This window comes from Dama dama, chromosome 7 (assembly GCF_033118175.1).
Source record: "Dama dama isolate Ldn47 chromosome 7, ASM3311817v1, whole genome shotgun sequence".
Classification (NCBI taxonomy): Eukaryota; Metazoa; Chordata; class Mammalia; order Artiodactyla; family Cervidae; genus Dama; species Dama dama.
In genome coordinates this window covers 32,065,994-32,080,779 of record NC_083687.1, presented here as the reverse complement: position 1 = coordinate 32,080,779, position 14,786 = coordinate 32,065,994, and the positions used below count along the sequence as shown (strand labels likewise).

General features: G+C 42.1%; 4 non-coding genes across 4 annotated transcripts; 1 reads left to right on the top strand and 3 right to left on the bottom strand.

The window, feature by feature from the left end:
• Window positions 1-2,152: 2,152 nt before the first annotated feature.
• Window positions 2,153-2,234, bottom strand: TRNAL-AAG (transfer RNA leucine (anticodon AAG)). The gene has a single exon. It is a non-coding gene; the product is annotated as a tRNA-Leu (tRNA).
• A 2,937-nt stretch (window positions 2,235-5,171) lies between these two features.
• TRNAM-CAU (transfer RNA methionine (anticodon CAU)) lies at window positions 5,172-5,244 on the top strand. Its single transcript has one exon. It is a non-coding gene; the product is annotated as a tRNA-Met (tRNA).
• Window positions 5,245-8,257: 3,013 nt separating this feature from the next.
• On the bottom strand, window positions 8,258-8,331 carry TRNAT-CGU (transfer RNA threonine (anticodon CGU)). The gene has a single exon. It is a non-coding gene; the product is annotated as a tRNA-Thr (tRNA).
• Window positions 8,332-8,817: 486 nt separating this feature from the next.
• TRNAA-AGC (transfer RNA alanine (anticodon AGC)) lies at window positions 8,818-8,889 on the bottom strand. The gene has a single exon. It is a non-coding gene; the product is annotated as a tRNA-Ala (tRNA).
• Between the last annotated feature and the right edge of the window lie 5,897 nt (window positions 8,890-14,786).

Below are 14,786 nucleotides of genomic sequence, written 5' to 3'. Positions count from 1 at the left end.
CTTCCGGAATGAGTTTAGATGAGAAGCGCTCTTTCACTGAGGGCAAGTAGCTACAGGTGACTGGGTATGTGTGTGCAGCTGTCGTGTCGGACTCTTTGCGACCCCATGGACTGTAGCCCACCAAGCTCCTCTGTCTATAGGATTTTCCAGGCAAGAATTACTGGAGTGGGTTGCCATTTCCTTCTCTAGGGTGGGAAACCTTCCTAATCCAGTCCTTTCCTCTGTCCTAGTTCGTGGAGTTTCCCAGAGACATTCAAACTAAAGAACTACAATGAAATAATATTTTCTATCAAGCAGACTGGTAAACAAACAAAAATAATTGTTTGTAGTAGTGTTGCCTATTAGCACTTGAAGTCATTGTATGAGTTTCCTGTGGCTTCTGTAACTAATTAACACAGCTCAGTAACTTTAAAGAACAGAAATTAATTTCCCCACAGTTCTGGAGGCCGGAAGACCAAAGTCTGTATCACTGGGCAGAAATCAAGCTTTTGACAGGGTCATACTCCCTGTGGAGGCTCTAGGGGAGAATCTGTCCTTGTCTCTTCCAGCTTCTGGTGGCTACCAGCCTTCCTTGATTTGTAGTTGCATTATCTCCGCCTTTGTATTCACATCGTCTTCTGTTCCATAATCTCCCTATGCCTCTCTCCTTTAAGAACACTTGGCATGGCATTCAAGCTCCATCTGGATAATCCAGGATAAATTCCCCATCTCAAGATCCTAAACTCAATCTCCTCTGCAAAGACTCTCCCATTTTTAATTAATTTTTTTGCCATATAAGGTAATATTTATAGCTTCCAGGAATTAGGATGGAAATATATTTTGGAGGATCATTTTTTCAGTTTGCCCTACAGTAGTGACATCCTGATTCCTCCACCTACAGACAAGAGATTAACTGGTTATAACTTTAGTTTCTGTCTCTTAATAAAATAGGAATAATAATATGAACTTTCTTATATATTACTGAGAATATAAAATGACAATGTAAAGAACTATGACAATATCTGGGGCTCTGTAAGAATTTAATGGCTGTTAATTCTCAATGTCACAGCAATGTTCAGTGTGGGTCATGGTGTCAAGGAAACAAGCCCTTCCTTGGCTCTCTGGGGATAAATTAGTAACATTAGGAAAGACTAAGACAAGAACCACCAAAATTACCATCACACATATTTAATCTAGCAATTGCATTTTCAGAAATTTCTCTAATACAGACACTTATGAAATGCAGATATTATTTATTTCAGTGTTGTTTATATTGTTAAATGTGGCTGGTTAAATAAAAATATATCCATAACATGGAATATTTTGAGGCAAAAGAAAAATAAGCTATTCTTATGCTGATATCGAAATGAAGGCTTAAAACTCAACATTCAAAAAATGAAGATCATGGCATCTGGTCCCATCACTTCATGGCAAAAAGATGGTAAAACATTGCAGACGGTGACAGATTTTATTTTCTTGGGCTCCAAAATCACTGCAGATGGTGACTGCAACCATGAAATTAAAAGACACTTGCTCCTTGGAAGAAAAGCTATGACAAACCTACACAGCATATTAAAAAGTAGAGACATTATTTGCTAACAAAGGTCCCTATAGTCAAAGCTATGGTTTTTCCAGTAGTCATGTATGGATGTGAAAGCTGGACCATAAAGAAAGCTGAGCGCTGAAGAATTGATGCTTTTGAACTGTGGTGTTGGAGAAGACTCTTGAGAGTCCCTTGGACTGCAAGGAGATCCAACCAGTCAATCCTAAAGGAAATCAGTCCTGAATATTCATCGGAAGGACTAATCTGAAGCTGAAGCTCCAATACTTTGGCCACATAAGAACTGACTCATTAGAAAAGACCCTGATGCTGGGAAAGATTAAAGGTGGGAGGAGAAGGGAGCGACAGAGGATGAGATGCACTGACTCAATGCACATGAGTTTGAGTCAACTCCGGGAGTTGGTGATGGACAGGGAGGCCTGGCCTGCTGCGGTTCAGGGGGTCGCAAAGAGTCGGACACGACTGAGCGACTGAACTGAACAACTATCAACCAAGTTTTGCTTATTTCTTATTTCTGTAAGAATAGTTCAAAACCATTTAACATACTCTCTTCCGTCGATACTTTTAAAGGGTTCACGCGACTGCTTCAAAGAAGTGGGTCTACAATAGAAATGGCAGCGGTGGGATTCGAACCCACGCCCCCGAAGAGACTGGATCCTTAATCCAGCGCCTTAGACCGCTCGGCCACGCTACCACGTAAGAATCTTGTTCAAACTTCTTCTTAGCAGTTTAAAAGACTTGCACAAGCCTGTTATTTTTTTTTCTAGAGCACTTTCCCCCTCCACATACAACTCTGTCATCTCATCCACGAATAAAATCCGCAAATAGGTTCCTACTTCGGGAGATTCACATTTGCCTTCTGTGCAATATTTCTGATACTCGAAAGTAAAGGGAGAAGTAGCCAAGGCATAATATCCCTCAAACTCGAAGTCATAAACTCGAATCAGTCATTAAAAAAAAAAAAAAAAAGAGAGATTAGAAATCGCCGGCACAGCACCCACCGAAACTTGGGGTGCAGAGATCAGGAGTCTTCAATTTGTCAACTGCGTTTGGTAGTCAGCAGTGGGAAGTTATTTTTGATTTCTTCACCTAGAAAACAGAGATGCTCTCCTCCCCGCTCACATGGAACTTGATTCAGTGTGTGTGTCTGTGTGTGATTTCTTACTAAAGAAAACAACCGCGCAAACTGACCTACTTTTCGCTGAATGTGATCATGGTCTTAATTTACAAAGTTCAGGGAGGGGATCCGTTTGCTTTCAGTACCTGGTGTAGCATCCTCTCCGAGCCCAGAGAGGGCTTGTTCTACCCGCTCCAACCTCACCTATGCGAACTGGGCGAGTTCCCGGGTCTCCTCCCCACCTAATCCCTCGCTGAACAGCCTGATCCATTATACGCTGCACTGTTTAAGTGAGCCCTACTATGATCAGGGGAAATGGTGTGTAATTCTTCAAAAGGTCTGATTATCTCTATGAACATATTATATACAGGGAAGAAGTGCTCAACTTTTTTTTTTTAATGAGATTAAATTACCTATATTTTTTAGTTAAAGAGAAAATGTATGGAAAAGTATCAAAGAAGAGTGCCTGAGAGCAATTGGAAAGTAGAGACTAGTTAGGATATATTCAGTCTACTACTATTGCTGACATCACTTAATCTGTAATGGAGGAACAGGGATGAGTTTTTAAAGTAACTGAAACAGTTTGTGAAATATTTGGGATCTCAGGGTAAAAAGTACAGTATTTTGAAGATAAACTTTTGTTATAAAGTGTTGCTAAATGAACTAAATTATGTAGAATCTTAGTGAAGTAATCACATAACATTTTATCAATAATAAAATATTCCTGTTCAGTAGAAAATTGTCTGAAATTTTATCTGTGATTGTTACACCTTACTAGCACAGGGCTTGACACATCATAGATACTCAGTAAAATTTTAGTCAGTTGTATAATACCCATACATTAAGGTAGGGGTTTTCATCCAATAAAAACTTACTGAAACCATACAATGTACCAGTCACTATTTTAAGTTCTGGGAGGGGAACAGTGAACAAGAAAAATACAAAGTCGATACCCTTGTCGAGCTTATATTCTAGAAGAAAAGACAGACAATAAACAGTGCAGGACACTGGGGTTTGATCCCTGGATCAGAAAATCCCCTGGAGAAGGGAATGGCAATCCACTCCAATACTCTTGCCTAGAAAATTCCATGGACAGAGGAGCCTGGTGGGCTGTGTAGTCCATGGGGTCGCAAAAAGTCGAACACAACTGAATGACTTCATAGTAGTCATAGCTAAGTGAGCCTGAGTTCTACTGCTTCTCATCTACTGAGTAGCCACAAGCCTATGGGCAAGTCACTTAAACTTACTCGGTCTTACTTTTATCATATGTAAATGGTATGACAACACTAAAAGTTGCCTACGGTGATAGATAGATGGCCACTACATGTAACATACATAAAAACTGCTTAAAAGAGTACCTTGCCTGTAATATGCACTCAATACAGTTTGCTATCATCATTTGTATCATTTATTAGTATTCACTGAACAACTTTTTTGTGTGTCGCGTTCAGTCTTTTAAGTAATACTGTGAAATATTATCCTATTTTACAGATAATGAAGTTTTAAAAATTTGACATATTCTCAAAAAAATCAAGTGAATTATTTTTCTTAACTTAATAGATGGCACATACAAGATTTACACTTCAGTCCTACAGTATCTATTTTGGGACATTTTTCACTTTGCCAGATTGAAATCCAGTGTATTGTTTCTCCATTTTCAATCATCTCACCCCATTTCTTCCACTTTATCTCGCCTCCGTTTACATTATTCTGGACTTCCAGCCAGAACTGAAAGCCCTTCAGATCAGGGACTTGGTCAGACATCGATTTTAAGGGGAATATTGGCAGACAAGGAAGATGAAGAGCTAATAAGGAGACTCCAGCTTCGCCCTCAGCAGAGCTAAGCATATTTCTGTGTCCCTCATTGTTTCAGTCTGGAAATCTTCCGGCCTGTGGACCCAGCTCAGGTCCCTCATATCTGCATGCCACTTTCTACACATGTAGTTGTGAAGTAGGGCACAGTGAAATCTAATGATGTCTGCCAGCAGTAAGTGGTATTTAAAGCATAGTGGGAGAAAAAAATTCACCGTGTTGCATATTTATTCAAGGATGAAATCCTGAAATAATTTTGATCATTGTGACATACTCAAAGCAACAGTAAATATGCCACAGCACATACTCGTATCTTGCACTCTGTTTGAAAACAAGAGCCAGCAAAGAACTCAGAGATCCTTATGGGGCTCAAGTAAGTGCCTGCTTTGGACCCTGCGAGACCGTGTTAGAATTTTCCTTCCACATTCCACCTAGAGGCTTCTCATTCTGGAGACTTCTGGGGTGATTGACAGATTAATTGGTTCAAGAACATCATTTTGATGCCTTGAATTCAGTTATGCCTTGCTGGTAGTGCTCAACAATTCTCTCTACCTTTGAGTTGTTTAATGATAAGACTACAAGAAATCTAATGAAAAAGAAGCACATGAAAAAGGAGAAAACCTAGGAAATAGAAACTTCTCAGAAAGTTTGCATAAGCATGAAAGAGAATCGATTGTTCTACTGAAACCTTCTCATCTCAGAGCCTTCTTAGCGCAGTAGGCAGCGCGTCAGTCTCATAATCTGAAGGTCCTGAGTTCGAACCTCAGAGAAGGCACAGTAGTTTTGTCACTCATACAGACTTTCATTTGAGAAAGAAGCAGGGTAACAAACAAAATTCCCTATCCCAGCAATCAAGTTGTGTATGAAATCTAGGCCCCAGGGCTAACTCCCTGTCAACAGGATGCTATTATAAATGGGGCTGTAGTCCTTCAAGAAGTTTAGCGGATTTCTTTCTAATCAGGTTCCTTAGGCAGCAAAGCAGTTTTTCAATATGTTGCCTATAGCCATGTATTTGGATTAACTGTCTCTTTGCTGCACTAGAAAATTAGCAAAAATTTATTACCTTAAAATAGCATAAATGTATTATTTTTCAACTGTGGAGGTCAGAAGTCTGAAACGGGTCTTGTGGGGTTAAAATCAAGGTGTAACAGAGCTGCCCTCTCTCTAGAGGTCTTGGGGAGAAATCACTCCTTGCTTTTTCCAGCTTCTAGAGGATGCTCCTATTCCTTGACTCATGTTCACATCACTCTGACCTCTGCTTCTGCTGTCTCATCTCCTTCTCTGACTCTGACCCAGCTACCACCCTCTTATAAGGACAGTTTGATTGCATAGAACCATCCAAATATCCAGGATAATCTCCCTATCTCCAGATTCTTAATCACATTCCTTTTGCATGGCAAGATAACATATTCCCCAGGTTTCAGAGATTAGGAAATGGGCAACCTAGGGTGGGAGGTGCGAGACATAATTACACCTACCATAGTCTACCTGCTGATCCCCAGAGATTCACACTTGTGCCACAGGAAAAAAATATTCACTCCATTCCAATCTCTCCCCAAATCTTAACTCACTTCACCATCAACATATCTAAATCTTGTCCTTTCAAAACTTCCAAATATCATCACCTAAATCACCCAGATTTGGAATGAGTGAGGCTCTGTGTATAATCAATTCTTATTTTATTTTATTGATTGCTTCTTTATGTGCTAGATATCCTTCTAAACTATTTTATGTGTATTTGCTCCACAAGTCCTCCCATTAACTCTATTAAGTAGGCTTATTACTATTTCTATTTTATACATGAGGATAGTGATGCCCATTGAGAGAAAGCAATTTACCAAAGGTACTGTAGCTAATAAGTGGAACAGTTGAGATTTGAGTACAGGCAGTGGGAACTAGTTAAATAAAGCTCTAATCAAAATGAACAGAAGTGAGATCCAGGCATTGTTGGGGGGAGGAGCATCAGTTTTCTATTTAATATTGCTACTCAAGTTCTTAGAGTAATAATAGTAGCCACTTCATGGCTATTTGACCCCATGGACTGTAGCCTACCAGGCATCTCAGTCCATGGAATTTTCCAGGCAAGAGTACTGGAGTGGGTTGCCATTTCCTTTTCCAGGGGATCTTCCCAACCCAGGGATTGAACCCTGGTCTCCCACATTGCAGGCAGACACTTTACCGTCTGAGCCACCAGGGAAGCCACCACTTTCTCATCAAAAAGTTAAAAAATTATATTTTAACATGTCAGTGATTTTACTAAAGAACAAATGACACTCTGGTTAGTCCAGCTCTATCCTATGCTCTTGGAGAAGGCAATGGCACCCCACTCAAGTACTCTTGCCTGGAAAATCCCATGGATGGAGGAACCTGGTAGGCTGCAGTCCATCGGGTCGCTATGAGTCGGACATGACTGAGCGACTTCACTTTCACTTTTCACTTTCACACATTGGAGAAGGAAATGGTAACCCACTCCAGTGTTCTTGCCTGGAGAATCCCAGGGACGGGGAAGCCTGGTGGGCTGCCGTCTGTGGGATCACACAGAGTCGAACACGACTGAAGTGACTTAGCAGCAGCAGCAGCAGCATCCTATGCTCTCCTCATACTCTTTCATTGCTTTATTTTTCTCTGCAGACTTCATCAGTATCTTATATGCTTACTTATTTTATATATTACTTTCTTTATTTTTCGTGTCACCCCCAGGAGAATGTAAGATCCACGACAGCAGTGCTTTTTGTTAGCTTTGTTTGCTACTGTATTTCCTGCCCTTAGAAATATTCCTGGGGTAGTTATCGGAGGCAGGGATGAGGGGTGGCAGGCAAAATGAGCGAACGTGGTCAAAAGGTATAAACTTCCATTCATGAGATAAATAAATCCTGGGGATGTAATTCACAGGTTGGTGACTACACTTAACAATATTGAATTGTATATTTAAAAGCTGCTAAGACAGTAGATCTTAAAAGTTCCCATAACATGAGAAAAAAATGTAACTGAAAATAAAAGGAAAGAAAGACAGAAATATGCCTGGTACATAAAAAACCAGCAGCTTACATTGTTGAATTAATTGATGAATCAATAGGAAACAAAAAGACAAGGAAGCTCCATAAGTCTCTAGGGCTGAATCTACATTTCTTTAGATATCTGGCAGAATTCTCCAGCTTGCTCTTTTCACAGTGATTTTGTCCTAGCTCTAGGGTGTTTGTATCTAGGACATTTTTCCTTCCAGTTGATCATCATTCCTGAAATATTCTAATGTTTTCCTTAAGAGAGATAGCATGGGAATATACTATTCTTCCTCATAATCTCTTCAAAATGTCAAGCACGACCCTGCAAACATCCTAATTTTCCTTTGTAGCTAGTAATAGATTCATTGTTCATTATCTTATTTAATGAAATCAATTATAGAGCTAGAGATTGTTAAGAGTCTAGACAGATTTATACATATCTTTCTGTCTAGTAACACTGTAGGTGATCAAAAACATTTTACCACAGTTTAATGCAAAACCTATTTGAAAAGTGATTGAGGTATAAAGTCACACACAGTATTAGGTGGTTTGCATTTGAATTGTCATCTCCTAAGAATTTACTTCTTTTTTTTTATTTTTTTTTTACTTACTTCTTTTTAAAAGTAAGGAACCTGAGGCAGTTGCAATCAAACAATCTGCAACGTATCTGATAGAGTTCTAGTGCTGTAACTTTGGTGAGAATTTGTGGAGGATCAATAAGAAAACACAGTTAACTAGCCAACATAAAATTTTCAGAAGTTTGCCCTACCTTCGAGCAAAAAGGTAAGGCCCTACTGGGAGTCGAACCCAGGATCTCCTGTTTACGAGACAGGCGCTTTAACCAACTAAGCCATAGAGCCACCTGTGTCCCAATAGGGGAGTTAAATCTGCCTCATTTTACTTCGTTCCAGTAGGGAGCAGGGGTTGGGGGAGCTTAAGAAAAAAAAAAGAACTACACTACCCTGTAGTTGGCTCTGAGATGAATTGATAAAGTAGCATGACATATATAAATATTATCATGTGTAAAGTGGGAAGTTGCTATATAACACAAGGAGTCCAGCCTGGAGCTCTGTGATAACCTAGAAGGGCGGGGGATGGGAGGTGGGAAGGCTAGAGGGAAGGGAGGGAAGTTCCAGAAGGAGGGGATATGTATATAATTACGACTGATTCGCATGGTTGTACAGCAGAAACCAACAGAATATTGTAAAGCAACATTGTCCAATTACAAGAATATAAGTTTGAGCAAATCAGCACGAGTTATGAGTGACAAGTTTCAACAGGTAGGAAAACTAAGAGCTACCTTAAGTAGCACTGAAGAATTGCTACACAAAAAGCCAAGTCCTAGCTGGAGGTGCCGGGGATTGAACCCGGGGCCTCGTGCATGCTAAGCACGCGCTCTACCACTGAGCTACACCCCCTACAATGCCACCTGCTTTGTGGAAAATACTTACTGGCAATAGCTATCTGCATTATTTTTCAAGAACCCTAGCCTACTACAACCCAGTTCTGTTCTGGAGAATTTTGTCTGTGCATTTGCCCTCTTCACATGGAGCTCTTGCCTCAACAAGGGTATGAAGAGCTAGAAACCAAAGTAACATCTACTGACTTGCAGTGGTTTATTCTGTTCTACTCTAGGGATATAGTTGATTTAAAGAAGGTTCCTTACAACCTTAAAGAAGAAACTATTGCTTTGAAGATCACAAATTTAGAGCAAGGTAGTAACAAAGTAACTAGGGAGGAAATTTGTAAACTAGGAAAGGTCAGTTAAGATTTGGTTTACAAGTCACTGATAAATTAGAAATCTGAACAACTTATTCCTAGACAAGATGATTGAATGATTGGGTGTGAGTAAGGAGGAAGCCAGCATAAAAAGATCCTCAACTTTTTCTCTGAGGATGGTAAAGAGTGGTTATGATGTCTGTAAAAGAACTTGGGAACTTCCTGAGGTCAAGTTTCACTTGAGAGATCAGTGCCCAAACAAACTGGTCAGACACTTGTTGAATAAAAGTTCTAAAATCTCATGTATTTTGGCTAGAGTAAGACTCCATACATTCATTGTGATTTCATTCATAGAAAAATCTAGGGCCATTTTGTGATCATCAATGTTGCTTAAAAGACTGGTAAGCTAGAAGATACAAGTAACTACAACATCTTAAAATAGGGCGATTATCTCTTGATTGTTGTCATGGCTCCACTGTTTGAATAGGCAGGAAACTCTGGGAGCAGTGACTGAACACCAGGAACTGATTACCAGATTCTCTGTCTTGTAGAATATGGTAAGAGAAAGCTGAGGGAACAAAAATGTAACCAGTAGTTTCACTGGAACGATTTTTTCTTTCATTGAAATTACCTCAAAATCCCATGTTCTTCTCTATAGAGAACATACATTGCTTTACCCATCAAACTAGAGGAACTGGGGTGAGTGGTTCCACTTTTTTCTTATTTTATGCCATTTAATTGATTGGTTCCAAACTTGTCTCAAACCTAGGAACAAGTACTCTTGAACTGAATCAGGATGTCTTTTCCCAGTAATAGATGATGCTAACAAAGTAATGCTCAAAATCCTTCAAGCTAGGCTTCAATAGTATGTGAACTTCCAGAACTGAGGAAGTTCTGGAACTTCTGAACCAAGAACTTCCAGATGTACAAACTGGATTTAGAAAAGGCAGAGGAACCAGAGATCAAATTGCCAACATCCACTGGACATAGAAAAAGTAAGGGAATTTCAAACAAAACATCTACTTGTGTTTTATTGACTACACTAAAACCTTTGTGTGGATCATGACAAACTGGAAAATTCTTCAAGAGATGGGGATATCAGACCACCTTACTTGCCTCTTGAGACACCTGTATGCAGGATAAGAGGCAACAGTTAGAACTGGACATGGAACAATGGACTGGTTCAAAATTGGGAAAGGAGTACATTAAGACTGTATATCCTCACCATGTTTAAACTTATATGCTGAGTATTTATCATGCAAAATGCCAGGCTGGATGACTCACAAGCTGGAATCAAGAAATATCAACAAAAGCTATGGAAAAAACATAACTTTGTCTATAGGGACCTTTGTTGGCAAGGTGGTATGTCTGCTTTTTAGCAGGTTTTGTATAGGTTTGTCATAGCTTTTCTTCCAAGGAGCAAGTGTCTTTTAATCTCATGGCTTCAGTCGCCATCCACAGTGATTGTAGAGCCCAAGCAAAGAGGAACTAAAAGCCTCTTGACGGGCGTGAAAGGAGAGTGAAATAGCTGTGTTAAAACTCAACATTCAAAAAACTAAGATTATAGCATGCAGTCCCATCACTTCATGGCAAATAGATGGGGAAAAAGTGGAAAAAGTGACAGATTTTATTTTCTTGAGCTCCAATATCACTATGGATGGTGACTGCAGCCACAAAATTAAAAGACGCTTGCTCCATGGAAGAAAAGCTATGACAAACCTACAGGGTATATTAAAAAGCAGAGAAATCACTTTGTTAACAAAGGTCTGTTTGGTCAAAGCTATGGTTTTTCCAGTAATCACGTACAGCTGTGAGAGTTGGACCATAAATAAGGTTGAGGGGTGAAGAATTGATACTTAGGAATTGTGGTGCTGGAGAAGACTCTCAAGAGTCCCTTGGACAGCAAGGAGATCAAACTAGTCAATCCTAAAGGAAGCCAACCTTGAATATTCATTGGAAGGACTGATGATGAAGCTGAAGCTCCAATACTTTGGCCACCTGATGAGCCAACTCATCGGAAAAGACCCTGATGCTGGAGAAGGGCAAGAGGAGAAGCAGGTGACAGAGGATGAGGTGGTTGGATGGCTGCATGGACTCAATGGACATGAGTTTCAAGCAAACTCTGGGAGACAGTGAAGGACAGGGAAGCCTAGAGAGCTGCAGTCCATGGGGTCACAAAGAGTCCGGTACTACTTAGTCACTGAACAACAACTATCTGGTTGTTGGCAGAGTGGTAAAGAATCCGCCTGGCAATGCACCAGACGGGATTCCATCCCTGAGTCGGGAAGATTACCTGGAGAAAGAAATGGCAACCCAGTCCAGTATTCTTGCCTGGGAAGTCTCATGGACAGAGGAGTCTGGTGGGCTACAGTCCATGGTTCGAAAAAGAGTCAGACAGGACCTAGCGTCTAAACAACAACAATCCATTTGGTAATCTGTTGCCTTCCGAAACTATGCTGTACTATGCCAACTCCAGGGAGATGCTTCACTTTCTGAGAACGCGCTGAGGGCAGAAAAATAGGGCAGCAACGGTAATAGGCAGGTGGAGCGTTAGACAAGGATATTTCTGTTATCCCAGGGAAAAGAGTCACAGAAAGTCGAGACTAGGAAATAAGTGATAAAGACTATTACAATATGTATTTTTTAAAATATATGTAATCTTGGCTGATTCATATCAATGTATGACAAGACCCACTGAAATGTTGTGAAGTAATTAGCCTCCAACTAATAAAAAAAAAAAAACATATATATATATATATATATATATGTAATCTTAAAAAAAAAGAAACTTCGAAGATTTGCAGGAAATAACGGGCCATATGTGATAAAGTAACTCATTTGAGGTACCTGAAGGGCCAGACTGGTAGGAGGAGGAACCTGCGTCTTTCGGGTGGAGCCGAGGGGCTGGACCCAAGGGCCATCTTCCTTCAGCTACAGGTGTCAGCCCGTGCAGTTTCTCTTCAAATCCCGCGCTGTCATTCTCAAGAGTAGGGTCAAAATCTGTCGTGACATCTTTCCACCCGGAGCCTTTTGAGACGGGTGTGGAGGTGGGAGTGGGGATAGGGGTCGGCAGGAACCTCGGCAGCTTCCGCCTCAGGAAATTTGGTGAGCGCTTGAAAAAGTCCAACCCGGAAAAAGACTGTTCACTTCAGTTCCCCCCGACTTCTTGTCCTCCTCTGTTCCTCTCGGAGTCAGGTGGTCCTGAAAATCAGCTCGTAGAAAAGGTAACGCCTTCCCCCCTCTAACCCAGTCCCTGCACCCCGCGGTGAGCCCCTCCCCTTCCCTGGTGCCCTCCACCCTCGGTCGCACCCCCTCCCACTCCTGGGGGGCACAAGCAGAAAGCCGGACGAGGGGGCGCTGCGCACAGGTTCGTGTCTGCGCGTCCCCAGCAGGCCCGTGTGGGTGGGGGAAGGGCCCTGGGAGCTGGGGTGGGTCTGGGGGCCCCAAGGACAGACGGGAGCTGAGACGACTCATGACGTGGGCAGAGAGGCCCGGGACAGGGGAGGAGAGACCCGAGGAGCGGTCCAGACTGCGTCCTTAGGGTGGGAACCCGCAGGACCCGGGGGGGCTACGAAGAGGCGCATCACGGATCCCAGCCCTGAACTTTGGGAATTAAGGCCATGAACGTATTCAGCGAAAAAGTGCGTCTGTCGCACAGGTGTTTCTTTCCATATCTTTTACAACAGGTTCTTTAAAAGGTCGCGCCTCGAATTCCAGGTGGTTAGAGATGAGGGGGCTGGGAGTGGGGAGGGGAGCTCGTCTGTTTTCCGGTTGCGGACAAGAAATGTAACTTCTTTTCGCGGACCCCTAAACTCCGCCGGCAAACCTGAGACTCTTCTCAGGGTCGTCACAGTTCCAATGCCAAGTCTCATTATCCTCAGCTGCCATCTTCTTCAGAGAATTTCCTTTAACCAAGGGGAGCCGTCTCACACTGGTTATGCCTCTGGGGTCGGAGGGTGAGCCCATAGCTAATGGATGAAGAACGTGTTACAAAAGTCCATCCCTCTTCCTTCACGGTGGAAATAATTATAGTGCAATTTATCTGAAGCTAAACTCCATCAGAAGTTGCATCCTTAATTCTCTCTTTCCCCTACCCTATCTTTCTTCACTGATTCCCTTTTCTTAAACTACTCTCTCAATAAATTATGTGTACCTGAATCCTAGTCTCAGCGTCTGTCTACTGGGACCTGAAGCCAAGTCAAGGAGTATTCATGAGATCACAGAGCAAGATTCAATGTGCTGTGGAAGAGACTTTGGCTACTCTTTATCAGGGTTGGGGAATTCAGCTTCCAGAACTACCGTGGGGACTTTCAAAGCCTAAGAATCACACAGTCCACAGGGAAAATACCACATCTCTGCAGCATCTCTCATGGGGGAGACTGTATTGGGGTCTTACTTCCAGGGATGGGCTGCTTAACAAACTGGGGAAGGACAGTTTGAGAAGGTCTCAGTCCTGGTTCTCTGGGACTTTAGAACACTGTCCCCAGGGACTCTCCTCAAAGGTTTTGTGATCAGCAGAGCCTTACTGATTCTAGATGCCTGCTGGGTGGTGTGTTTGGGTAGTAGATTCATGTGACAACACTGGTTTTGGAGCCAATTAGCTCAGGTCTTTCCATGATAGATTGTACGAACCTCTGGTTCAAAAAAAATAATTCACAGCAGTAGTAGTGCCAGTAATGAGAGTGATGATCACCATGATAGTCACAGTCAAGTTTTAACTGCTGTAACAGACTAGAGTTCCTGAGACCCTTCTGGGCAGTCTGCCCCTCCCAGAAGTTTCTGCCTGTGGCTTTCTCCAGGGCTAAGATCTGTTACATGGATTGGTGAGGAAGGAAGAAGTGGAAAGTTGTATCTCTTGATCTTCTCTTTTTATAAAGACTACCATCATCATTATCAGAAGCAACATTCTGATCAGGACTGCTGCTTCCACACCCCTCTCTCACCTGCCCTCATCTCCCAGTGCAAGGGAATTTTTTTCCCATTTCTCTGGTCTTGGCTATCCCCAGAACAACCTCTCTTTTTTCTCTTCAGGGCCAGCCACTGGAGGGCATAAGGGGTATGACACCTGGACTTTCCAGAGCAGTGGCAGGATTGAGACCTCCTAGACACTCAAGTGGAGAAGGAAATGACAACCCTCTCCAGTATTCTTGCCTGGAGAATCCCATGGACGGGGGAGCCTGGTAGGCTACCGTCCATGGGGTCGCTAAGAGTCAGACACAACTGAGTGACTTCACTTTCACTTTTCACTTTCATGCATTGGAGAAGGAAATGGCAACCCACTCCAGTATTCTTGCCTGGAGAATCCCAGGGACGGAGGAGCCTGTGGGCTGCCATCTATGGGGTCACACAAAGTCGGACATGACTGAAGCGACTTAGCAGCAGCAGCAAACACTCGAGTATAACAGACTCAGGTTAAAGCCACAGTTCTCCGCCTTCATCATTTTAGGTTCTTCACTGTGGAACAGGGGATGTTGCTCTCCTGGGGCATCCATTTTTGTCCAACTAGTTTCCTGGTTTGGGCTGGACCAGTATCTTGAGAGGATTTTATACATTGTATCATCCCATCATCCTCCACCCACTTCCTGCACCTTGAGTA